This window comes from Cupressus sempervirens, chromosome 9, assembly GCF_028749045.1.
Source record: "Cupressus sempervirens isolate cs-2001-9-10 chromosome 9, ASM2874904v1, whole genome shotgun sequence".
Taxonomy (NCBI): domain Eukaryota; kingdom Viridiplantae; phylum Streptophyta; class Pinopsida; order Cupressales; family Cupressaceae; genus Cupressus; species Cupressus sempervirens.
In genome coordinates this window covers 590,357,740-590,384,090 of record NC_143126.1, presented here as the reverse complement: position 1 = coordinate 590,384,090, position 26,351 = coordinate 590,357,740, and the positions used below count along the sequence as shown (strand labels likewise).

The window sequence follows — 26,351 nt, the reverse complement described above, 5'->3', positions numbered from 1 at the left end:
CGTATGTATGATCTATGCAATATTTCTGATTGATGTGAAGCCGATGATATGCAAACTACATCTAATGTATGATCAGAGCAAGCATGAAATATAGCAAATAGAAAAATATTATATGTATATCTATTCTTGTGAAGAACTGAATTGTATAATTACATGTTAGGTCAGTGGGTTCTTCTTGCATACATTGTATTTGATCCACCAACTCCTAACAAGGTTGAAGCAACTGCTAACAAAGTTGAGGCTTCTAACAAGGCCTAGTCCTCTAACAAGGACTCAAGACGCTATATCTTTTTCACAGAGTCCTAACAAGGTCAATATCCTTAACAGGATCCTATTGTTTAGTGAATCATCTAGTGGGTATCATCCCCTCCGGGGTTTTCCCTTGGTCAGAGTTTCCCTCGTTAACAAACAATGGTGTTATGAGTTCTCTATGTGCATGGTTATATTTACTATTCAACATTGTTGGTTTACTTTCATATGCAAGTTATAAAGTAATTAACAATATTTAGTTGTGGGCAAAACTTTGTAGAATACTGATTCACCACACCCCTCCCCCTCCCCCCACAATATTTTCTATTTCTAACAAGTTGGATCTCATGTTGAGAGATTCCATGACAATTCACATTCAGAGAGTCTATGATTAAAGAATTACCTCTAAGTCTTACAAATCTGTCATGTTGAGTGATTCCATGATTATTAACAATGAGCAATTGTTACGGGTTTTCATGTTGAGTGATTCCATGAAAATGAGTCTTACAGGTTTTCATGTTGAGTGATTCCATGAATTTTATAGGATCTATGTGATGATATTTTATCATTGACATTTTGGTTGCAGTCTTGTGTGATTGTTCAACCAAAGATTTCTCTGGCTAAGAGGGAGTGTTGAAGATAGTAGCTGCGATAGAGATCTTTATCTCTGGAAATATGGACGTTATTACCATTATTGTCACCTTCAGTTGAAAAAGACAATTATGTTTAAACTGTAATATTAAATGTAATGACGTGTCTTTCAACATGTGTTGAGGCACAAAAATTTGAAGAGTTGTATTTATAATTGTAATAAAGAGTCACGGTTTGGGAAATTGGAGAGACCTTTGATTGGTATGTGAACAATCTCACTGTAAGTTATTTATATTGAACCAAGCGATAGGCATTATACACTTGAACTTTTATGATCAACAAAATGATATTATTTGTTGTGTAGTTGGGTTTTCCCTTCGTTCTAGAAGGGTTTTTCCAAGATATTTCTGGTGTTTATTGTTTCAGTTGTAGCTATTTCTTTTAGTTGTTTAACATGTATACAAATTCAATTGTGTAGTTGCACCCAACACCCAATCAAAGAGGTTAGTGATTATGTAACCTACATTTCCACTTGAAGAGACAACATATATGACAATGAAGATGATGTGTATCCAATCCATCATCTATGATAAGGGTCATAATTCAAAATCTTAAATATTTATTATGTACTTTAAACCCATTACAAAGAGAAGGTTAGAAAGAAAAAGCATATTTCTCCATAACCCATGCATTGGAGCACAACAATTATGTGGAAAGGCTTGTTACAGTACTTTTGACCATAGTTGGTAAACTTGGACTCACTATGGTCTCGATATCACAAAAAAATGGACTTGGACTCTAACTCGGTAAACACTTGGGAAAGAACTCAGCAAAAGAAAAAATTGAAGTTTTACAAAAAAGCAAAAATAAATTAATGCATTTAGAGAACGTAAATGCTATGATTGAAACATTACGACTGTCATATGATCTCCAAACACAATATTTTTAATTTCATCATTCATACTCATAGTTTCAAAATTTAAAGTGTCTAACAGCAGCTACAATTTATAAATGTTTGTTATGGTAAATCAATGTAATATTAAATAGAGGAGATGAAAGCTCCTTATATAAATTTACAAAGACGATGTCTCTTATAAAACAATTGTGAACAAAGGGCTAACTAACTAATAAACTAAAGACTAAAATGACTATTAAAGAAACATTACAATATTCTAAAACCCTCCGTTGATAGTCATTGTCTAACTACCTTGCAGGTGATTGTACATGTCTTGTGATCATAAAATCTCCAAAACATTTTGTTGCTATTGAGACCCTACCTAGATTTGCAAAATGTTAATGACCAAGAATAGTCAAAATCTATCCAAGGAAAAATAAAGAAGGTTGCCCTGCTCTTCAAAATTCTCTACAACAAGAGACAAGAGCTTGCCACTATTGAAATAACTTAGATCGTTTCTGCAAATGTATTTTCATTGCCATTGTAATTGATGATTTCCAAATGCAGATTTGGATCTCATATATGTATAATATGAGAGGAGACATGTCTCTATAGTTAATCACCATTTAGATTATCAATAACTATATGCATAACTTCTCTTTAACATATATATAATATTAATATATTAACCATATATGTAATATTATATTATATTATTATATTATTATATAATAATATATAATGCATAATATATATAATACATATTATATTACATATATCATATATATATTATATATATGAGATATATAATGCATAGTATATAATATATATTATATTACATATATAATATATATTATATATATAAAAATCACCAATAACAATTTATCTGAAAAGATAAACACAGATTAGTATATCAAATAATCAATGTTTTACTTCTACTGATGCTAAAACATTAACACTCCCTCTTTAGCAAGGGAGAAGTGAAACATCATTAGATTAAAATCAGAATCATTATGTAATCAACACAATGTATATTAAAATCTCTTAGCAACATAAAGTATTTCCTATGATCTCTACTTGCACTTAAGCAATGTCTAGAGATGTCCATAGTAATTAAAGTTTTCATGATCTCTACTTGCACTTAAGCAATGTCTAGAGATGTCCATGACACATTTGTAGTTCATAATCTCTACTTGCACTTAAGCAATGTCTAGAGATGTTGATGACACACTCATGATCTCTACTTGCACTTAAGCAATGTCTAGAGATGCCCATAACACATTCATGATCTCTACTTGCACTTAAGCAATGTCTAGAGATGTTCATGATACACATATGATCTCCACTTGCACTTAAGCAATGTCTAGAGATGCCCATAACACACTCATGATCTCTACTTGCACTTAAGCAATCTCTAGAGATGTCCATGATACACACATGATCTCTACTTGCACTTAAGCAATCTCTAGAGATGTCCATGATGACATTATAGGTTTGTTACCCATGATCTCTAATTGTATGAAAACAATATCTAGAGATGTCCATGATAACAGGACTATCATTTGTAAGATCGTCACCTTACAAAGATTACCTTTTGTTTGTTATCATGATGTCCGACAGATTCCAGCCCAAAGAACCATGATAACAGGCCTATCATATGTAAGATCATCACCTTACAATGATTACCTTCTGTTTATATATGCCAATGAAAGATCGTCACCTTTCATTACATATTTGAAACAACAATTATATAATCAAATATAGATTGAAATCAACATATCAAGTTTTACCTTTGAAATATTTCAATTTAACTTTTCCCTTTAGAACTTCTCATAGAGAAGATATCATCCATAAGGGATTGCATCTCAAAATTTCTCCCTTTGAATATTGATCCTGGGATGTCAGGTCCTCTTGTTACTTCCTCAGAAACTCTCTTTTCCCAAAGATGCTTTTCAAACTCATCACTCCCTCATGATATACGTAGTAGGCCCATCAACATCATGCAATCACTCACATGGATTTCTAGACTCCCTCTAAGTATCAATCTTCTAAGCTCCAGCATTGCCTTTAGAGAAGTGTCATACTCCCTCTTATTGTAAGAATCTCATAATCTCAGTCATCAAAGATACTTGCATCAAGATCCATCTTGATCATCAAAGTCTTTGGAACTACTATCATTAGATTTAGTCTGCACAATATTTGGTAGCATATTTGAAGAACCAACCTTCTTTTCCTATAAGAATATCCTCAAACATAAAGGAAAAGATCAAAGCAAAAAACCCTTAATAAATAAATAGATAAATGTAAAAGATACAAGTACTTATCTGCCCCAAGAGGGTCATGGAATATTTTCTTTTCTAAGGATGGTTCAAGTGAGAATGGAACATTGACTATTATTCCCCCCTCAATGTAAAATTCCCACTCATTCTTATATTGTTTTGTATCAAATATGATAACTTCTTTCTAAGTTCGAACTTGCTCTTTTTATCCAATGAAAAATCCATCCTAACATAAGCTCGTCCACAATACGCCAATATCTTGATTGAGTATGATTGTGTCACTTGAATGACTCTACAATTCATACGTCAAGTATAATTTATCATTTATTGTAGATAATTAAGATCACATAGTTGCATGATTTAAAGTCCTCTTGACCGTTACAATAATAAAAGTCCTCTTGACTGTTACAATTTATTGATCATTGAAGATTCTATCACAACATAGTTTACTCCCTCTAAATCTCAATCTCCATCTTCCTGTAGTAACAATCTCAGAGGAAAAGATCAAGGCACATAGCTCGTATAGAAACAGGAGATAATAACTCAAGGATAATAAGTAATTCTGCAAAATTATATAAGATCGTCCCAATATAATATAGATAAATGTGTATACTCTAAACATAAAGTATATCTTCCATTTTCTATATATATATATTATGATCTATATTTTAACATATATACCAAAGAATATGGATTAGGATGTTAGTAAATTTATCTCATAGCTATTACTAACAACATAAAATTTTATAACACAACTCTTTATTTTATATTTAATAATAAAATCAAGATAACATAGTACTTTATTTTATTCATAACATAATACTCAATAATAATTAACTCATAACATCTATCAGATATGAATTAATTGATTTATAATATTGGAATAAAACACAAAATATATCATACCTTCACTTTAACATTTTAAATTCCATGATGGATCACCTCAAATTTAGGCTTGCTACACTTAATCACTTAACTTTATGCATATACCCTACTAACAAACTTTTCACTTATTTTGTCATTGATCCTTAAGACAAGTTTACCTTTGCCCAATGGTTACGCAGACCCTATCTGATTGTGAGTGACACCTTTTTAATTTTCTCTCCTTGTATTTTCCTATCACGTTAACCACTTGCGATGCACGACTTGTATCTCCTATGGTTGGATTATAGAAATTTCTTCCTTCCTTAACCTCGTTGGCACTTTCCTGTTTGGGTTTAGAATGATTGTTGCAAGTAAAACGTGTTACCTCCCCAATCCATTCTCTATAAAAGATGACATCATAATGGAGATAGGTAAGCAATGATCAATACTGTGAAGACTGAAAATAATCTTGACCCGTGAATGTCATCTTTAAACAATTTAAAATTTCAAAGCAAGTAATGATCATAACAAATAGGACTTTTAAGCTTATTTCCAGGTAGAAGTATTTAACATGTCAGTAATCAAGCCTCCGATGCTATTGATAGCCTCATATTTGTGTAGTTTGATGAGAAATGAGTTGCCAATAAAACACGCATACCCCCCTAACAATAGAGGTCACAATTTTGTTGATGAATGGAAAAGTATACATGTTGTCTCAGCAAATACAAGTGCCTGCGAAGAGTAATATGGATCTAGCCTTGAAGAGGTTGTCTCATTATTATTAATTTTAACCATAAATAGTTCACTTCCACTTGTGAGAAGAATATCAGAGAACTGTTAGAAATTTAACTCTTGCCTATTTAGTAACAATCACATAAATGATTGTAATGTTTATTATATTTTCAATAAATAGAAGTAAGAACATATAATACTTAATCTTTCACACTCCCATATATCAAATTATTAAATTTCATCAAATATAATCACACAAACACATACACATATATTATATACCCAATATTAATTACAAAGTATATTATATATTCATTAAATTAATAATATAGAGGAACCTCGCATAAAATATATATATATATATATATATATATATATATATATATATATATATATATATATATATATATATATATATATATATATCAAAGAGAAAATACCACCAACTTACCTTGGTGGGATCGGGGATCGACGTCTATAATAACTTACCTTGTTGTACCCATGTCTCCCCTGATGCCTTTACAATCCTTGCGGTTTATGGTTATTTTGTTCAAACCCAACCAAGTTATGCAATTTTTTATTTTGATCTTCCTTATACTCCACGTATGCATTGGTCAGATGATTCCTAAGTCATTTTTCCCTCGCGAGATGCACATTCATTTTCCTTAGCTATCGTCATCCTCCATCCTTCCTATTATCATCGCCTTACTAGAGTATCGATTTTATCACCTTACTGGGATGTCATGAGCCAATGAGAGACAAGAGAATGTATTCCATGACATGCAAGTGGGTGAGGTGTACTTTTCAAGGATTACTATTTTAATGACAGGAATGTCTATTCCAAGTGGTATGTCTATTCACACTGCACACCACAGCGCAATTGATGAGAATCTCACACAACATCCAACTTATGATGCATCTGACTCTGTATCTTGCTAACTTTAGGAAGGATTAGGCTGTACAATATCCAACTACACCCATGAAGATCTGGCTAGAAACTCATAACTATAGAATTCTCTTATTTTTAGTTATATTCGGTGCCTTCTTCACCATCATCATCTATGTAGTGGACATGGATGGCGAACAAATTATCTAAGATACCCTTCTTAGCTCATCATTGTTGAGTAATTTATGCGTTGATTGCTCCTTCCTCGTTGATTGGCATTGGAAGTGTTTCCTGTATCTCCTTTTGTGTTTCAAATTTTCCACTATTTAGTAAAATTTCCTCTCTAATATTGATCACTGTTTCTCCACGAGTTGTCCTCTGATTTTACATGCATTCTTCCCAAGCACTATTGAGTGCTACCAACGAGCAATAGCTTGCGCAGACCTCTTTCGAGCATTCACAGATATTGGCAGTCATACAAATGTCAATTACAAGCATTGTTTCATCGTGTAGAATAATTATTGCCCTCACAAGTCTTGTAGGGAACATTTGCAAACCAAGTCTGATACCATGTTGAAATAACTTAGATTGTTTCTGCAAATGTGTTTTCATTGCCATTGTAATTGATGATTTCCAAATGCAAATTTGGATCTCATATATGTATAGTATGAGAGGAGACATGTCTCTATAGTTAATCACCATTTAGATTATCAATAACTATGCATAACTTATCTTTAACATATATATAATATTAATATATTAACCATATATGTAATATAATATTATATTATTATATTATTATATAATAATATATAATGCATAATATATATAATACATATTATATTACATATATCATATATATATATATATATATATATATATATATATATATATATATATATATATATATATATATATATATATATATATATATATATATGAGATATATTATGCATAATATATATTATATATATAAGAATCACCAATAACAATTTATTTGAAAAGATAAACACAGATTAGTATATCAAATAATCAATGTTTTACTTCTACTGACGCTAAAACATTAACAGCCACTACCTCTGCCACAAAGATGAGTCTACCACTAAAACTCCTAACATCTACAACACTTTTGACCTAAAGTCATCAGAAAACGACCCACCTGATGTTGGATAACAAAGTTGTCCCTCCTTATACACCAAGAATAGCTGCCACGATTTTGAGGAAAAATCGACAAACCCTCCAAACTTTTGTAGATAAGCATGACGTCCTAGAACAGATTGCAAAAAGTCGTGATTTTTTTATAGGGAAATTTTTTTTAAAACCAAATAGATAGGTAGCACAAAGTCCAAGACACTAATAAGCGAACCAAAAAAATGTTTTTAAGGTTAAAACAAGAGCCCTCCCTAATAGGAGCAAAAACATTAATTTTGAAGGAAAAAATTATAAACCCAAAATAAATGAAAATTTAGAGGCAAGACTATGAAAACCTACTAGAAAAAAATAAAGGGAAAAAAATTATGAAATTCCATCAGAATTTTCTGAAGGGAGGAAAAAAGTATATAAAAACTCGTCAAATTTTTTTAAGGGAAAAATATTATGAAAGCCTAGTGGAGAAACCTCCATGCGGCAAAACTCAAGACTCGAGTGGTAAACAACTTAAGCAAGCAACATGCCACTCACAAAAATCACATACAAGCAACATGCAAGAACATGCAAATACATGCAAGTACAATCAACTTTTGAAAATCCGAGACTTTCACTTAAAACACGAAATTGCACAATCAAAACCCTTAAGTAGGCTTGCAATTTTTAACAAAAGTCTTCAAAGAGAAACCTCAAATTTTATAAAATAGCTCCAATGATTTTTATTTTAAAATTTCAAAAAACAATACCTGAAGAGGCTCAATTTTTTCTCAAAAATTTGTGAAATTTAATGAAATTGCATCAATCCACTCTGATACCATATTATTGTAAATTGATGCTGTAATAATCAGAGGAGATGAAAGCTCCTTATATAGATTTACAAAGACAATGTTTCTATTATAAAACAATTGTGCACTAAAGATGAAAATAGAAACTGCCTAATAAACTAAAGAGCAACTAAGATGACCATTAATGAAATATTACAATATTCTAATAATGTTTACGTTGTTACATATAATGATTCGTCCAAATGTGCAAAATAGACTACATCTTCTTTCCTCTCCTAATATAACTCAATTTTTCAGGCCTTGAGCCAATAAGTGTTGAGGTATCTAAATTTTGCCAACATAACCCCTTGTTTTTCAAGATCTTTTCTATTTTCAATCAATGGAAATAACAAAAAGAAGCAAGAGAGAAAGAATCCTTTACCTTAATCTCTTTTGTCACTTTCATCTTCTTTTCTCACCTTTTTCAGACCCTATAGACCTATTTTGACCAATAACAAAAGACGGAAGTGAGGAAAAATGATAAAAAAACATGTTTTAAGTGAGATTATGTGTTCCATAAACGATGGGAATCTAGATGAAGGACTCAAGAGACCCAACATAAAACTCTCACCGAGTCCACTAGCAAATCTTGGGATTGATCTATCATCCAAACAAACTAATGAAAATGTACCATTCACAACGAGCCCCAAAACTGATGAAGTTGTGGCCTCCAAAATTGGTGAGGACAATAGCTTTGGTCAGATTAATGATAATCTATAATATGATCTACATATGCATGCACAAACACATATGTGTGTGTGTATGTGTGTGTTACCCAGGGACGCGTCCCTAGTATATTTTCAGCTGTCATCATCCTAGAAACATCTCGGAGACTTGAGGACACCTAGGGGACTTTGACTTTGACTTCTAGAACAAATTATACTTTGACTCTCAAACTAACACAAATTTGGCATATGAATTCTGCTGATTCTTATATTTTAAGGTTCTATTATGTATAAGTACATGCTTTATCCATGTTTTCATATATTTTTAATTTCTCGATATATTTAAATTTTCCCTATTGTTATGTAGCCATCCCCATTTGTCATCCCCCCCATCCCCAAAATCGGGAAAAAAATTTGTCGTCCTGGAAACCTGTCCGATTGTCCCTTGTCGTCCCCATCCCGGAAACTAGGGGGAACATAAATATATATGTAGGCATGTGTGTGTGTGTGTGTGTATGTCGGTGTGTGTGTGCGCGTGTGTGTGTGTGCATGTGTGTTTGTATGTGTGTGTGTGCATAGATATTTGGTTTACAATAATATTGATCTCATTGAAATCAAAATTATCATTTAATCAAATCTTGAATCCAAGTATATATTCAATTTGCTCCTACAGATTATTTCTTTGACATTTCATGTTGATCGAGTCATGATCATATGATTGGCCTTATATGCAAATAATATCAGATTGATGTCTGATTATATTCCCTTGCAGATAGGCGATATGGTGTAGAGGTTTAATATCGCAAACAAATGACAAAATACTGATTTGTGATCGGTTATATTATGCTTAACAAATCATTGTTATTGGAAGGGCATGTCTTGAGTGGACATGTCTCCACTTTGCAGAGACACATCCATTCAAGAACATAACCCTTCACACCATATAAATGCCCATACCCGATCAGGCGAAAGAGTATTGCAATTGATAAATGCTCTGCCTTTTTTGGAGTTCTGCAACTATACTTCAATATTCAGTTTTTGTTAATATTGAATCTGCTCCACATACATTTGGAATAGATCAAGATTATCACATTCAGATTGAAATCTGCAAATAAGAAATCTGGAATTGGTAACCATCAAATTCTGAGAATTAAAACTAGTCTGAAATGAATTTAACATACTTTTACATGGTATCAGAGCAAAGCCTGGGAGCAAGGTCAGACAGTAAAGGTTATTAGAAGGCTTCCATTTCATAGTCAACATTACTTTCTTCTTTGTGTACATCAACATCGAATATATCATTATATATTGGAGATTAATTGATACAATGCAGATCAATATACATAACTGCAGCGATCTTTTATATATATCAATATACAAGTGCACATCAAAACAACGAAGACAATAACATATATCACATACTGACATAATTGCAGAGATTATATACACAACATATATCCTTGAAGATCGAAGCTATCAAATATATTGAACCAGATTGAACATATAGTTGAGGGTTTATATATCCACAGTGAGATACTTATCTACAACAATATTCACCTACTGGCAGATTGGCCTACGGTGTCCTGAGTAAATACTGAAAGCCAATCAAAAGTAAACCAAGAGAAGATGGTCGTGCCTAACAATGGAATCTATCCTCTATCCCTGGAGCACTATTCATTAAACTCATTTGGGAAGGAGACCAATAATTATTATTGCATGATGATAAATGACTATGGAAATTGATATTAGAGCTTCCAGGATTAATTATTAGTCACAAGAATCGTTTTCATTATTGGGTGAACTCTGTCTGAAAAAGGCTTCAATAGACTCTATCAAACCAAGGAATTTCCACTATCATTGAAGAGAGATAAATTTTGCTAGTTTTTTTTGAAGAAGGTATATAATAGTTATATCAGGCATAATAAATATTGATGCATTCTAAGCAAGGATTGGGCTTGATTATAGGGTTTTCATATAAAGCAATCTCTACATATGTGATTGCAGGTGGTCATCAGTTTTATATCTAAAAGCTTCATTCTTGCATTTCATCATTTTCTTAGTGCTGAATACTTACTCCCATGTGTTGTACTGAAAGAAACTAAGCATAAGCAGTCTGGAGACCCCATCTTCCAAATCAAAAATTTGCACAAATTGACCTATGAAATACAATTGATTTCTTTCTCAAAACATTGGGTGAATATAGGTGAAGTTACAACATTGGCGTCTCTATTTAGGTACTCACAACAGGGGAATGAAATTCAGAAATATTTGAATGTGGAATATTTCTTCTGAATAATCATTCCTTATGCAGAGATTGAGTTGGAACTATTCGTCTAAACGTAAATCTGAAGCATAATCAGTTGGAACTATCTAAATACATTGGTGGTAAACTCTGGAAATATAGACATGCTTAGATTTGTCTTTATCACGCTCTGGTAATAACAAAATATACAATTCAAGGATTGAGCGGCACTTTGTTATTTGAGTAGTGAATAAATGAAAAGTGGTTGACCTAATGCCACTATAGAAATCAGAGAATACTCATGTTGAAGTTTTCAGTCTGAGACAACCATCGAAGTGCTTGATGAAACATCAATACTATATTTGTGAGATTTATAATACAAATTTTGAGATGAAAGATATAAAGATATGTATATCCATCAAGCTGAAACACCATCTTTTGATATACCAAGGGAGCACGATTTTGGACAGTGATTCATCATTGATATGGACAACACCTACTGTTCTCTGTTGTAGACTTTGTCTGGACAACTTCCTTAGTATCATTATTATTACAAAAAACAAATTATGGATTAAACCATGGCTTATGAGAAGATCTATGATTATCAAGATAAAAGAGACTCTAAGCTATTTGTTGTAACTTCTCTATTGTGGTTACTAGTAGAGAATGTGTGAACTTCCTGTACATGATAGCAAGAGGTCTGTTGTTTTGAACTACGTCCACTATATATTCTTTGGAGTCCAAGATTATAAGTTTTTGATGGAGTATCATCAGGATTTAAGTGTTTTATCATCAAGGACTAAAGATACAATGCTACTTGAGCAAGTCAATAAAGTTGCAAAAAAAATTCATCCATAGATTATGAGAATCAGGGTTCATTACCAACACAACGGCTTTGACTTCATCAGTCCCAAAGTTGTCGAACATTACATGATATGATGTGCTCAACATACTGATGTGAGCTTGATGTGAATTAAGAAGGAGCATCGCTCACATAATTCATTATGTTCATCAATTCATGCCATAACATTAGGACAGTAAATATTGTATACTTCTATCTATGGTATTTCCCTTTGGGGTCATTTAGTTCTATAAAATATTTGTAATCTCTTGCTGAAAAGAATTCAGGATGGATCAAGAAGCACAAGAGATTGCATTAAGGGGAAAAAGAGTTTGAGGCTTGCAATCATGAGATTGAGCTGATGGCTCTTCTGATAGAAGGAATTAACATCCAGATGGCGTCTAGCAAATCCATCTAAGGCAACCTTGAACAAGGAGGTTGACTGGTTGATGCATGTGCTTAAAGCTTCAGATGGAAGCCACATTACCCTGAATGTTTGGTGTTGCTAAGCTCAAGGATAAATCCACAATTTATTACATTCACTCATATTATTGTGAATCAAAGCGTGCTTCCGTGACGGAGGGAGAAGATAGAGAATATGTTTAAGTTGATTTTTTTGAGGATTTTGATCATATTGATTCAAAGAGAGTAGACCATGTCGAGATGGTTTCTCCAATGACCAAGAAATTGTAGCAATCACGTTGGAGACAACTAATCTACCAGATGAAACCTTAGACGAGGAGAATGCTGAACTAGGATCCCTTTCTTGCACACTGCTCCTCTGACGAAGCATAGAATCAATGCACTCATACACCTCTCCAAGGCTACGCACATCCCTATCCCCATATCTGATCACTAAGAAAACTGGAGTGATGATAGACTACGTATTTTGCATCACTCCAAAATACTACACTCTTCACTATCTCCTTCACCCTCCTCCCCAGCTCTGTCGGGGGCCCATCCCACCTATTCTACTCATTCGTCATAGCCATAAGTTGTAGCAGCTCCTGCAACTAGATCATTCCCTCCAAAAGAATGAAGTAGGATGCATATTTGGTCTCAACTGCTTTTAGGAACTCCTTCCTCGCAAAGCTCCTACAGAGTGTATGTGAAGTATGGTGATTGCAGATATACATCTGCACATCTCTAGCATCCCTAACCAATCCCTTAATCCAGTTAATCTTCCCCATGTCCTTGAGTGCATTGTCCATGACATACACACAACATGGAGACCACCAAATATGTCTATATACTCCTTGTCACTCGATAGGCCTCCTTGTCACTCTACACACAAGTGTTGCATCAGTCACCACTTGGACCACATTTTGTGGCCCCATCTCCTCTATAGCTTCTCGAAGGATGTCAAACTAAAAATAAGCATCCTTTCAACGCCCTGTACAATCAACCGCCTTGAGAATGAATGGGCCATCTAAGCATGTAACTATGATATTGATGAGTGGACGATTCCTACTGTTCTTCCACCCTTCCATGATAATGTTGCATCTTGAGTCCTCTCAAATTGTTGTTGTGGTCTCCATTGTTTGACTGATTGGCATACTCATTATCCAAGATTGTGGTCCTCAATTTGTGCTCACCTAATGGCACAAATGATGGTCCTCCCCCCTTAACAACGTTCTACACATCTCCTTATAACGAGATCGAGCTTTATGAAGCGGTACACCATCGGAAAAAAAGAATCTACCAATGGATTCCTCTTTCATGTGTGCATTAAACAAATCTACTATGGGGTTACATTAAATTCTCACCTTTTGTTTCCCCTTGCTTAGTTTTACTTCAGCCATGGCACTAACAATGGAAGGAGGTCCCAAGGCAGCCCTTGTAAATGATGATTCTCTAAGCTGCGATCTAGGAGAAAAAACATGTGGCTGCCCCTGTAATTGCTGCTAATGTGACTGTCGGATACACTGAATTTGTTGCCTGCCAGATAAGGTAGTAGGCATTTCAATCCCCTAAGTCATCCGGAATGCCCCAAAGATTACTGAATTCAAGTCTATAATGCAAATCTTTACTGGGCTTCCAAAACTCACACACTCCCACACCTTTTCATGTCCAAAAGAGGAAGTGTACATTCACTCTGGTGATGCTACCAAACCATTTTGTACCACATATGTAGCATTTCCATTTCGTTGTGCCACCACTTGCTTGTCTTGGTGCATTGATCCTTGTTGTAAATTGTTTAAGAGGTGATTTAGGATCATATTTACCCCTAGCCCACTTTGTCAAAAGTGTGCAAGGGCAATAAGTAGATGGTGGACCAAGTGGCCAATTATCTGTGGATTGAGATTCAGTTTGCTCGTAACCCTTATTGCTCTTGTCATCATTGCTCAGGTTCATATTCTTGGCTACCATGGGAATGAGTTTCCAATTCCATCTCATCATCACTACTACAAATTTCATGACTGTGGGAGCTCATTTTGACACTCCATTTCACCAAATGAAACAAAACAATAAATACATGATTTCAGCATCTGCCCTTCTTTAAAATAACAGAATTTTAAGTCAAAATTTAAGCAACAAGAATTTATAATGAAACAACAAGAATCTACTCCAATCTAGAAATGAAATTCAAATAACTATAACAAAAAGAAATGACAAGAAATATAAAACTATAAACAATGAAAAATCAATGACAAACCCTACCTTTTGCTTGAAAAATCCCTTCAACAAGGTGAAGAATCTTCCTCCTCTTCTTCTTGCTCATTGTCACTCCTCTATGCCTTGCAATCACTCTTTTCACTCTTCCCAGCACCCTTTTCTCAACTCTTCACTCTTCTTGTTATTGTTGCAAACAATAAGAAACCCAAAATGAATGCAAATGAAGCTACATAGTGCATGCAAGCAATATAACACAAGCAATGGACCCCATGTGACCTAGGGCTAAAAAACAACCAATATAATGTAAGTGAAATTGTTACATCCCCTATTTTGTTAATTTTAAATATTCTACTTAGTCGTCAAGACTTCAAGCAGATTGGAAATCATTGGTTAAATTGGTTAACTCAATTTGATTTCATGTGAATTAGAACTATAGGTTATTCATTATGTTTCATATGAAATTAAAGATATTGGTAATCGCTATGTTATTACATGAATTGGAAATGGTTAGTTAATTTGGTTATTAGTTATTAGTTATGACAACTAAATTGTATTTGAATGAAGAGGAAATATGCATTCACCATGTTATTTTCTTCTTGCTGAAGTGCAATGAAGAGGGGAAGCATTGGCAAAGAGGTTATAGGGCACGAGTACCTACCTTGTAATGTCCCCTTTTTGATTTTATATAATATTTAAAGCCTCTAATCAGATTTTAAAATCAAACAACCAAATATTTCAAAAGATCAACCAATTTCTCAATAAAACCCAAATCAGGTATGCCCGAAACAGTGCCAAAAACTTCACAGCTTTACATATTATTAATAAATCTGAAAGTAGACATTTTTACAAAAATTTTACCAACATAACGGCCCACAAAATGACATTCCTAGATCTGTATAGAATTTACACAACAGCTCCCAAACGGAGGGCAAAAACAATGCTCATCAGGCTCCCGAAAACACCACAATACACTAATACTCTATCACAGAAGTATAACCACAACCCAATGCATGTATTCAGCTCTATTTTAACATCTAAATGTCTGCAATACAGCAGCAAACCAAACTGCTATGAAATACTCAACCAGAAACACCAAACTCTTACGAGAAACACACCCGAAAACTCACAAATTTGCACTGTTCAGCACAACGGCAAACTCTGCATGAGCTTGCACATGGAATGGCCTCAAACTCCCGTCCTTAGCCTCCCTGAAAACCTACAAACTCTTGTCCTTGACTCTCCTCCACAGGGTTGGCAGCCTCTGAAGAACAACAAAGCAATGAGCAAAAATCAAGTTCTAGAATAAGCCCGAAATGCCCTAATCCCTTTAAAAGAGGGCACAACCCTAACTCACGACCAAGAGGGGTCAATAATACATATTTTAATAATGATTTTCATTTATTAATCCAATGGTTTCCAAAGATATAGCCCCTTTTGCCTACCTTAGCAAAAGTTTTTATTTTTTATTATTTGAAAGGGGACACATGACATACCTACCACTGATTTATTAGGTAATTCGTTAAACCACCTTGGTCAAGAAAAAGCAGAATGGGGCAAACTAGATAATGCCAAGTGTCCACCATGAGATGACTAGGTTCTCTACGCTAAAAAGATACATTAAATATATTCTTGCAAAGGGGGACATGACATACCTACCACTGATTTATTAGGTAATTCGTTAAACCACCTTGGTCAAGAAAAAGTGGAATGGGGCAAACTAGATAATGCCAAGTGTCCACCATGAGATGACTAGGTTCTCTAAGCTAAAAAGATACATTAAATATATTCTTGCAAACATTAAGCAAAATGAAATTGTTACCTCTGAATTGGAATCTGGATACTCTACATTTTTCTTGTGTTGTCAGTTACGACTTAGCATATCAATAATACCCATAATACTAGTGTACATTTGTACGTGTTACATGTGTAATTATGCGTATATTCAAATATAATGTACATGTACATATATGTAAAACTAAAAACACAATGTATCTGTATATCTACATATATTTGAAGTATGACAAATATGTATGTATAGGTGACATGTATAAACATCCATAACTAGTGTGAGTATTGTTAATATAATAAGAACTTATAGGCAAGGATTATATTCCACCTTCTCATCAATTTATCCTTATGCATGAAGGTTTATCAGTCCCTCGTAAATTCCTTTCATATTTTGGCCTCTCTGATTCTTTGTAAATTCTGGCCTTGCATATTTCATAATTTATCAAGAATTCAAACGCATAACTCACCTGCTTGCATTCTTCATGCGTGTAACTCCTTGAGCCATACGTTCATATCATAGTCGAACTTCTTGTTATATAATGGAAAATCACAGCTAGGCAGAGGCTTGCATCATATACATTCCTTCATTCTTGACAGTCTGCAATAATTGATATTCATATATTTTCCTTTGATTCGGCTAGCCTTCATAGAAGTTACTACCATTCGAACAAATCTTTTTTTTTGGAGATCATAGTTGACAGGAGAGGCAAGTGCATTCAAATACATTGCAGCCTTTTATCAGGCTGATTCATCATGAATTTTCCATACTATTTTATGGAAAATATCATTAGCTTTTGCATGTACGTTCTCATGTATCATCCAATCAGACCCCTGCAAGTTAATGCATATAGTCTGAAGTAATGAAAGACTATTCTACCAGTCATGCCAAGAGCTGCAGGCATGTAAAGAAAACTGTATTGTATTGACATGTAAAGAAAACTGTATTGTATTGTCATGTGATAGAATGCTTAAGCACTAATTAAGATGAATTTTGTGCTTGTTTGCTTCCCAATATAGGGGTGACAAATTATATATGCCTCTGAGATTGGGAAGGCTACCTACGGCTGAAAGATGATCAGTATTTAGATTCATGAGTTCTGTCTTAAATTGCAATTTCAATCAGACATCTCTTGAAAGCAAGTAATGGTATTCTATATAATTAATCAGCATAATGAAAGCTGAATGTGTATACACACACGCGCGCGCACACACACCAAGAATTGTCAAGGAAAGCCAAGTATGGCAGAGATGAATGGTGTCTTTAAAGTAAATTGAACATGATGGATAACCTGCAAGAATCAAAGAGATGCATCAGAGTCAATATGTCTATATTACAAACAGAACTTAGAAAGTTAGTAAGCTCATGGTGGGAAAGGGGTATTGTCTGGCCTGTCAAGTCAAGCAGTGGGTAATCAGGCACACAATGTCCTTGAAAATCCCTGGCCATGGTAGGTTAATGGCAAATGATGCTACTCTGATCGCTAGAGGTCAGGAGAACTCAGTCGTATGGATAGTCTGTTAGGAGGTTTCCACAGTCTAGTCGGCTGTGTAGTTGACACTCTTAACGCCAAGATGCTCATGTGGCAGAACAAGATGGTGTACCCATGCCTTATTCCGCGTAGGGTAAGGCCATTCCCAGTTGAAAGTGAGTGAGGATTGCACTAGGTCCATGGTTGGGAGGTTAAGCCTTTGTCAATGCTTCTCCTATCCACCAATGCCAAGACTTGCACAAGATAGATTCAGTCAACTTATCTAAGCATGGGTAATTCGAACTTAGCTGGTATTTACATTTTCATCATGTCTTATTTCAATTTTTGCTATATCTATGTGTGTGTGTGTGCGCGCGTACATTTCAATTTACTTCTTTCAGTTATATGAAATGGTAGTTTAAATATTTAAATTAGATAATGGTCACTCATCATGTGTATTATATTTTAGTAATTTTAATTAAATAAAGGAAGTAATTCTTCAAATGGTAGTTAGGGCATATCATGTGAACACAGTTAATTAGTTGCAACCATTAATCCCATGCGTGATTATGTAGATAGCTTATTTTAAATTCATAGAATATAAAGTAATTAAGGATTAGAAATTTTGGATGTTACAGAAATGTTTTGTTTTTGTTTTTGTTTTTTCACTTTTTCTTTTTTGCTAAGACGGGGGACGTCTAGCCATCCCCTAAATGGGTTGAGGGATGCGTCCTCGTCCCCTAGTCCCCTCAGGAGACATCTAGATGTCTCCTCGTCTCCACCAAGATAGCGGCCATCTGGTAGCGCTGTAGGAGACATTAGAACGGCATCGCTGGTGCATCCTCATCTCCAAGACGTGGGGGTTTTTAGGGTAAACACATCCCAATGTTACATAGGTATTATAAGAGTAGTTGTGTACAAGAATGTCTCATAAAGAGAATACAACTGCAATTATCTATACAAATCCATTTTAGATAGGCTTGAATACCTAACAATCTTCTCTTAACATTTGAGCCTTGAGTCTATAAAATTAGTAATTTGCATGAATGTCATGTAGATTTGATATCTTAAACCCCCAAAAAAACGATTTTCTAATGTTTGCAGGGTTCAACAAATGGAAAGTAACAAAAATAGTCAACCAAACACTCTACTTCATGTACTTGCACAATAGGAAAGTTGAACAAATTGAGAATATTAATAGCAGTCCGTAGGTGCAATAGAAAGCTATGCCATGAAAAAAAATGCCTCGGACAAAGTACAAGTGCAACAATTACAACATTGCAAGGCTAGCAAGATTACCATGCCCAAAGTAGAGTACAAGCATCTATACAGACACAAATTCCATGTATTGGCAAGTCAACAAACACCACTAAAACAGCAAAGAAACACCCTCACAAAAGAAAGAAGATTGAACACACAACAACAGTAAAGAAATTTCACTAGAGAATCAATGGATTATCCAAATCCAAAGTCTACATAATATGTAAAGAATGCTACCCAAGTATGCTTTTCCAATCAAAAAACTCTACCCAAGCTTGCAAAAGATGCTTTAACGATAATGACGAACATTGATTCTTCTCATTGAACAATATGGACCCAAGAGATCAACATGTGGCAATGAAAAGACTAACCCAAGGCTCATTGCAGTCGTACAGGTCACTTGAACATTTTTTGGACAAAATAAATATAGAGGCCACACAATAGGCTTTGTGCAAGACATAAAGAACATTACAAGGGTGCTCCTGTGAAGGCTATAGACTCATAGTTCGAAGGATGATACGCAAGGCTTTTATTATAAGTGCTAAGTAACCAGGAGCCATGTCAAGGATGCACACCTATACAAAGTCAAGCATTATCCATACTACAGTGATGTCACTATAGATGCAATATGTTTAGCCGAATTGCCCAAAGTACGAACAAACATTTCAAACATGCCCAGTAGCATTGAAATAGAAGATGACACAATACTTCCAAGCAACAAAGCAAACGTTGACGAAGACCCAAATGAAAAGAGCACATCTCGCACCTCATCATTTGTATCTAACGTGGAAAAGAGTAGTCATGAGCTGGAAATGATTAAGCAAACATGGCCCTTGACAACAATGCAAACATCATACTAAGTTATCCTGAAATTAACACTTCTCTGATAAATGAGTATAATACAAAGAGCTTTCTCAACATGCATTTCCCACCATCTTTCCAGTGGTTCTACACAACCTAGGAGCCAATGAATAAGGGAAGTGTAAATTCATGAGTTTATGTTGCTCCTTATGCCGTATCATGACTAAAGATTTGAAGAACATTCACGGTTTCAATATTTCATCTATTATCTTTTGATGAGACATCATAGTCAAAATCTCGCAACCATATTCATCAAGATAAATGCGAAGGAAAATACACAAGTTGCCATTGAAAATCTTTGTATGCACGTTTCAGACCTCCCACACATAGCTTGCTAAAGAACTCACGCACTCTTGATCTTCAATGAAAGGTACAAGACCTTACTGGAAAAAGCGTCATTTGGAGCTAAGAAACATGATCAATCAACTAGGCTCACCCCTACCATTCTTTAGAATGAGTGCAGCAAATACAAAGTGGCCCGATTTATAATGCATGTTTTCAAGGTGCAAGGGATATGCATGTAAATATGTAGTCAAACAAAGAATTGTCAAAAAAGCATAATTAATAAGCATTATAACTGCAACAACAATTCATAATTTTTCGTGAAGAAGTGATTGAGAAACTCCTTGGTGCAAAAGACTATTGGCATAGCTATGCGTGGCAACATAGAGGAACTATGCATGTACACAAATTTATTTGGCTCCACAATGCACCAAATATGGATAGACTTGATAGGAAAAAAGGTGCAGGAGTTAAAAGGGCATGATAGTTTTGACATGTACATAAGCCCTTCGAACCCTGGCAATGTAAAATAAATAAGTATCCCAATTTACTACTCCCCACTGGATGACCCGTGCTTATTGAACATGGTTGAGATGTATGCTCCAGATCCTAAAGATGACTTTGAGAACATTGTTAATTGTCTCCAACAACACACCAAATGTAGAGAGGGAACACACTTGTAGAAGAGGGAGAAACAATAGTGTCAATACAAAGCTCCATGGAAAGAACAAAGTGTCTCCACCCTATCCTACAATAAAGATGGGATTGAAAAATACGAGTTTGCAAGAAATGATGGCAGGCTCAACATACACAACCCGAGCATGCTGTCAATATGGAGAGCATATATAAATTGTCAACATGTTACCTCAAGAGCCCTTGTTCTCAAATACATTGTCAAATACGTTGTTAGTAGTGGGCCAGCGTCCCTCACAGGGTTACATGGCTTAACCGCCTCCTGTGGTTCTATAACAGCATTGATTATATCACACATTAACAGGTCAATCTTTTGGTGTAACGAAAACCCTAGCCTTTCCAACAATTGGTATCAAAACTGGGTCACAAGTTCGAATCCTGCAAACCATGGCAAGTGACGCTAGGAGGAGGACTATTATCAATGTACCAGCATCCCTCGCAGGGTTCGTGACATGGCTTAACCACCTCCTATGGTTCTATAAGAGTATTGGTTGTATTGGGCATTAATAGGTCGATCTTTTGGTGTAACAGCAACCATGGCCTTTCTGACATACGCATCAAAAGCAAAGAGAAAATTTGAAACTTGCAGAAAATGTTAACAAGAATATCAACGTCCCACCAAACAGACAACCCAACCCTTCTAGCATATCAGAAATTCATGGCAAAAATATTATAGAGTGTGATATATGGACATAGGAAACAGGTAACATGTTACAAAAATTGTCCCTCATTGCCTCTGGTCATCTTTTCGTAACTTTGAATGTTCGACAAGAAGTGTTCCAACGAATATCAAAGAAAACAAGTGAAAGACAAATACAGTTTACCACCATATAGACATATATTAAACATTCTCAAGAATTGGAAACAATATCAATACTAGAGTCAGGAAGAACTTACACCTATTCTACAAATTGTAAGCAATGCAAGTGTAAAGAGAGAAAAGATAAAATCATTGTCAATGTTTACCCAAAGTTCTTGGACATCCCAAATAAGGACATAGATCACTTTGCACTATTCTATTGGAGCAAGCTACTCTTGTATGAGCACTTTCGTGCTATAAAGAATGAACTAGGTCTTACAAAGGATTAGATAATTGCAAACTAGATGGACCTGAATGAAGTTCGTTATTAGGTATGGCATGTCAACAGCGCCACTCAAAAGGAAACAACCTCAGAGGAAGAGAGTGATAGTAACACTGACGAGGGGAATCAAAAGAGATGAAATGAATGACAATTGTTCTCACAAATGTGGCCCTCAAATAATAGCAGTGTAGATGATCTTGATATGCTTGGTAAGTGTGAGCTTGATAAAAACAACAAATGGGATCAAAATGTAATACCTCAAAACTTACATGACATTGCAAAGTTGTTCACAAGTAAAAAGAAATCATCTGGGCAAGGTGGAAACACTTTGTCTAAATTTGAAAGTCCAAGGTATGAAATGTTAGCAACGCAAGGAGTGGCACTCAAAGTAATTATAGACCATAGTCAATGTCCCTTTGCCCATCCACTACACATGATCATCCAAGGAACAATAGGTACAAGAAGTCCTACTTATTAGTTCACATAAGGAATGCACTAAACAATGAAATTTCGAAAAGAAAAAATAATTGCTCATACTAGCGCCTACAGGGGTATCCACGTTCAACATACATGCATAAGCAATACCTTCAATCCTCAAGATTCCCATTAAGAATGAAATTCCGAAGAGAAAAATAATTGCTCATACTGGTGCCTACAAGGGTATCCACGTTCAACATACATGCATAAGCAATACCTTCAATCCTCAAGATTCCCATTAAGAAATGTGAACACTGCAAGGGATGAACCAAAGGACATAAGATGCATAATAAACGAGTTGAGCTTCATAGAGCCAAAAAGTGTTACAAACAGATAGCAAATTAAGACAAGCATTTCCTCACAATCAGCACATGTACTTTGGAGGAGCAGCCATAATCCCCATTCGTGACTTCGCGCAATTACCACCTGTGACGGATAAGCTTATCTACAAATCACACTTGACTACTAGAAAATTATGGGAACAATTTACAATAGTCACCTTAAAGACAATGTCCTGACCAAAAGGCAAAAGCATGAAACAAGCACAATTCCATTGAATATTAGAGACCTACAAGAAATGGAACCAAGGCAAGATGACTGGCAACTCCTAATGACCCATACAATAAACAAATAACATCAAATAAAAAGGAAGATTTAAACAACTTAATGCACCTATTTGCTAGTAATGGTGTAGTCAAGTTGCACAATAGAAAGATGTAAAATTGTTGAATTGCCCAGTAGTGATAAGCATTGTGACAAGTACAAGGAGCACAACAAAGAATATAGCAAGCAATTAAAAACTAGAGAAATAGATCCTAGTTTGCATAGACCAATGCACATTGCTAACAACATATGGAGAGACGCAGAGCTTGTCAATAGTGCTCTTGGCAAAAAAACTCTAATTGTTGATGATCTTGGTTCTAACCTAATCGACATTTTGATGCATGTTACAGCAAGAATTGAAAACTACCATGGGCTACCATGGGATGAAGATGACCCCAAGTTGTACCAATTGTTCCATTTTCGTTGGCCAGCCAATGAGAAATACAGCTCACGATGGCATGGGTTGTAGCCTGTAACCATACACAAATCCCAAGGGCTAAGACTACAAAAAGCAATGATCAACATGGCCAGGCTAGAGAGGCAGTGCTTGACATTTACAACCATGTCAAGAGTCTAAGTCACTGAGCAGCCTTCGCATTCAACCAATGTTTTCCTTCAAGAGCTACTCAAAATGCAAAACAACCCCGTATGTAATTTTATGGAAAAAGGAGGAAGACTGCTTGCAGAAACTGTGTTACGAAGAACAAAAACTCGCTTCCAGAAACATTTTGTGTGACAAATCAGAGACTACAAATTCAAAAGAGTAGCATCCTCCATGTACTTGCTAATGCACATTTTACAATGAAAAATAACTACTTTCTTACTTGTTTTATTGTTTCTCTAAGGATTAGTGGAATGTTAGATGTATAACTCTCTACCAGCGCAACCATTGCACCTCCTTTTGGTGCAAAAGCTTGTTAAAATTAAACAAAGATACATTTAAATCACAAAGAAAAATAAATAAATATTTAGAGATTGCATATCTTTAAAGTTATAGTTTCTTCAATAAACTCTTAAGAACTTTTATTCATGCCAAAAAAATTCTTTCATACTTCCCTACAACTTATGTTCAAGCCACGTCTATTTTCACTAGGCTTCGACAGAAATTGCTTCTATTTGCAAAAGAGGACAACAAAAGGCAATGAAAAGTTTAAAATGAAAGCAAATAATTAAGACATTTACGGTTTCCTTCTCAAGTGAAAAACTAAGTTGAAATTCTAGTTAAATTCAACAAAGATACATTTAAATCACAAACTAAAAATAAATAAATAAATAGAGATTGCATAGCTTTGAAAGTTATAGTTTCTTCAATAAACTTTTAAGAACTCTTATTCACGCCAAAACCTTTCTTTTGTACTGCCCTACAACTTGTGTTTGGGCCACGATTATTTTCACTAGGCTTCAATAGAAATGGCTTCTATTTGCAAAAGAGGGTAACAAAAGGCAATGAAAAGCCTAAAATGAAAGTAAATAATTAAGGCTTTTACAGTTTCCTTCTCAAGTGAAAAACTAAGAAAGAAAATCGAACTCTATGCAAAATATCTCGAAATCACACTCCAATCACCAACCGAAGGCAAATGTATTTCAAGAGGAGAAAAAACAAATCCCATCTGATTTTACCAAGATTCCAAGAGGTATCTGATTCAGGGGCATACCATACCCCAAATCAATAAAGAAATGAGGCAATTTGGTAACTACACGATAATGTACTAAGAAACGAATATTTATCCTAATAGAAAATAATTATCTCATACCAAAAATAGAATTCACACATAAACAATGGTGAAAATATACATCCCATTCAAATATTTATAGGAAGATCTGTGGCATTGAAGAAATATGGGAGGGAAAAAAACAGATTTTAGAGAATGATATATTCAAGAAAGAAGATGCTAGCCTAGAAACACAAACTTCAAGAGTTTGTGATTCAATTTCTTCTGGAGTTTTGACATCAACTATTCTTATTCCAATGTTTCAACAGACTGTAAATTTCCAGCAATTTGTTGTCCAAACAAATTTTGAACTCAAAGGAATTTCAATTCCCACTCATAGTCTGTCATCATGAAGTGGCTTTCACTGAGACTGATAGTTATTAATTGCAAAAAAAGATCCACTGATACAGTCATACACCTCGAAGGAGCTTTCATTGAGATTAGTTATTCTCTGTAATTACTGATTCAACTAAGTTCTAGTCAAAATGCCTCAGGGACTCAGCTAAGAAGTAGAAGAAACTTTTACAAGAGTATATGTATTCTAGCAAGTGATTGTAACTAACTACACAAATAGTCACACAAAAATATCAAAAACCTTTAAAAATAAACATACAATCCATATCAGACCCTACTTTAAGGTTATTCTTTAGAGTAAAAAGGGGTCAAAACAAACTATTATTAAGTTTGATCAACCAAAAAGACAACCATCAATCTGACTTTATAAATTGGGTTATAAGATGTTTTCCTATATCACGCATAGATCATTATCAACTGCTTAAGCCTAGTTAAGTAAAGTAGTGTTAACAAAAATAATAAAACATGGGAAGAGTCTCAAAGATTAACTAACATCCAAAGAAAATGTTTCTGAAAACAAAGTCCAAAGACAAATAGGATCACGAATTACTACTTCGCAAACTCCATCAACTGTTCACATGATAAGAATCCACTTTTAATATCTGGATATTCGATGGAGTAAAATGGCATCAGCTTAAAAAGGCTAGTATTGGGATCATGTGGATAATGATAATCCGCCAAAGTCAGTCACAAGTGGTATTAGCAAATAAAAGCCTAAAATAACAGAAAGCAATAATAAGCAAAGCATTCCATGATCAGAGGCTGCCAGTTACAAGACTCAATAAGAAGTGTCAATTACAAGTGTTTGTAAATACATTTCAGATTATTTATTTGTGAATAAATGTCATCATGTTCTCTTATTTAAAGTAGCTTCATTTTCATGTCAGGTTCACTTCAGTCAAAACTAATAAAAGAACAAAGGCCGGTCTTCGTGTCCAAA

The 26,351-nt window shown here is 34.6% G+C and overlaps 1 protein-coding gene across 3 annotated transcripts in view; it reads right to left on the bottom strand.

The window, feature by feature from the left end:
* Positions 1-26,351, bottom strand: part of LOC149540059 (uncharacterized) — a 45,518-nt gene that overhangs the window by 14,852 nt on the left and 4,315 nt on the right. Inside the window, exon 6 of one of the 3 annotated variants that reach the window (XR_016356341.1) lies at positions 15,946-16,091. The exons of 1 other annotated variant lie outside the window; for it this stretch is intronic. The gene's annotated coding sequence lies outside the window, so the exon portion shown is untranslated. The remainder of the gene's footprint in view (positions 1-15,945; positions 16,092-26,351) is intronic. One more of the 3 variants, XR_016356342.1, reaches the window with a different exon arrangement.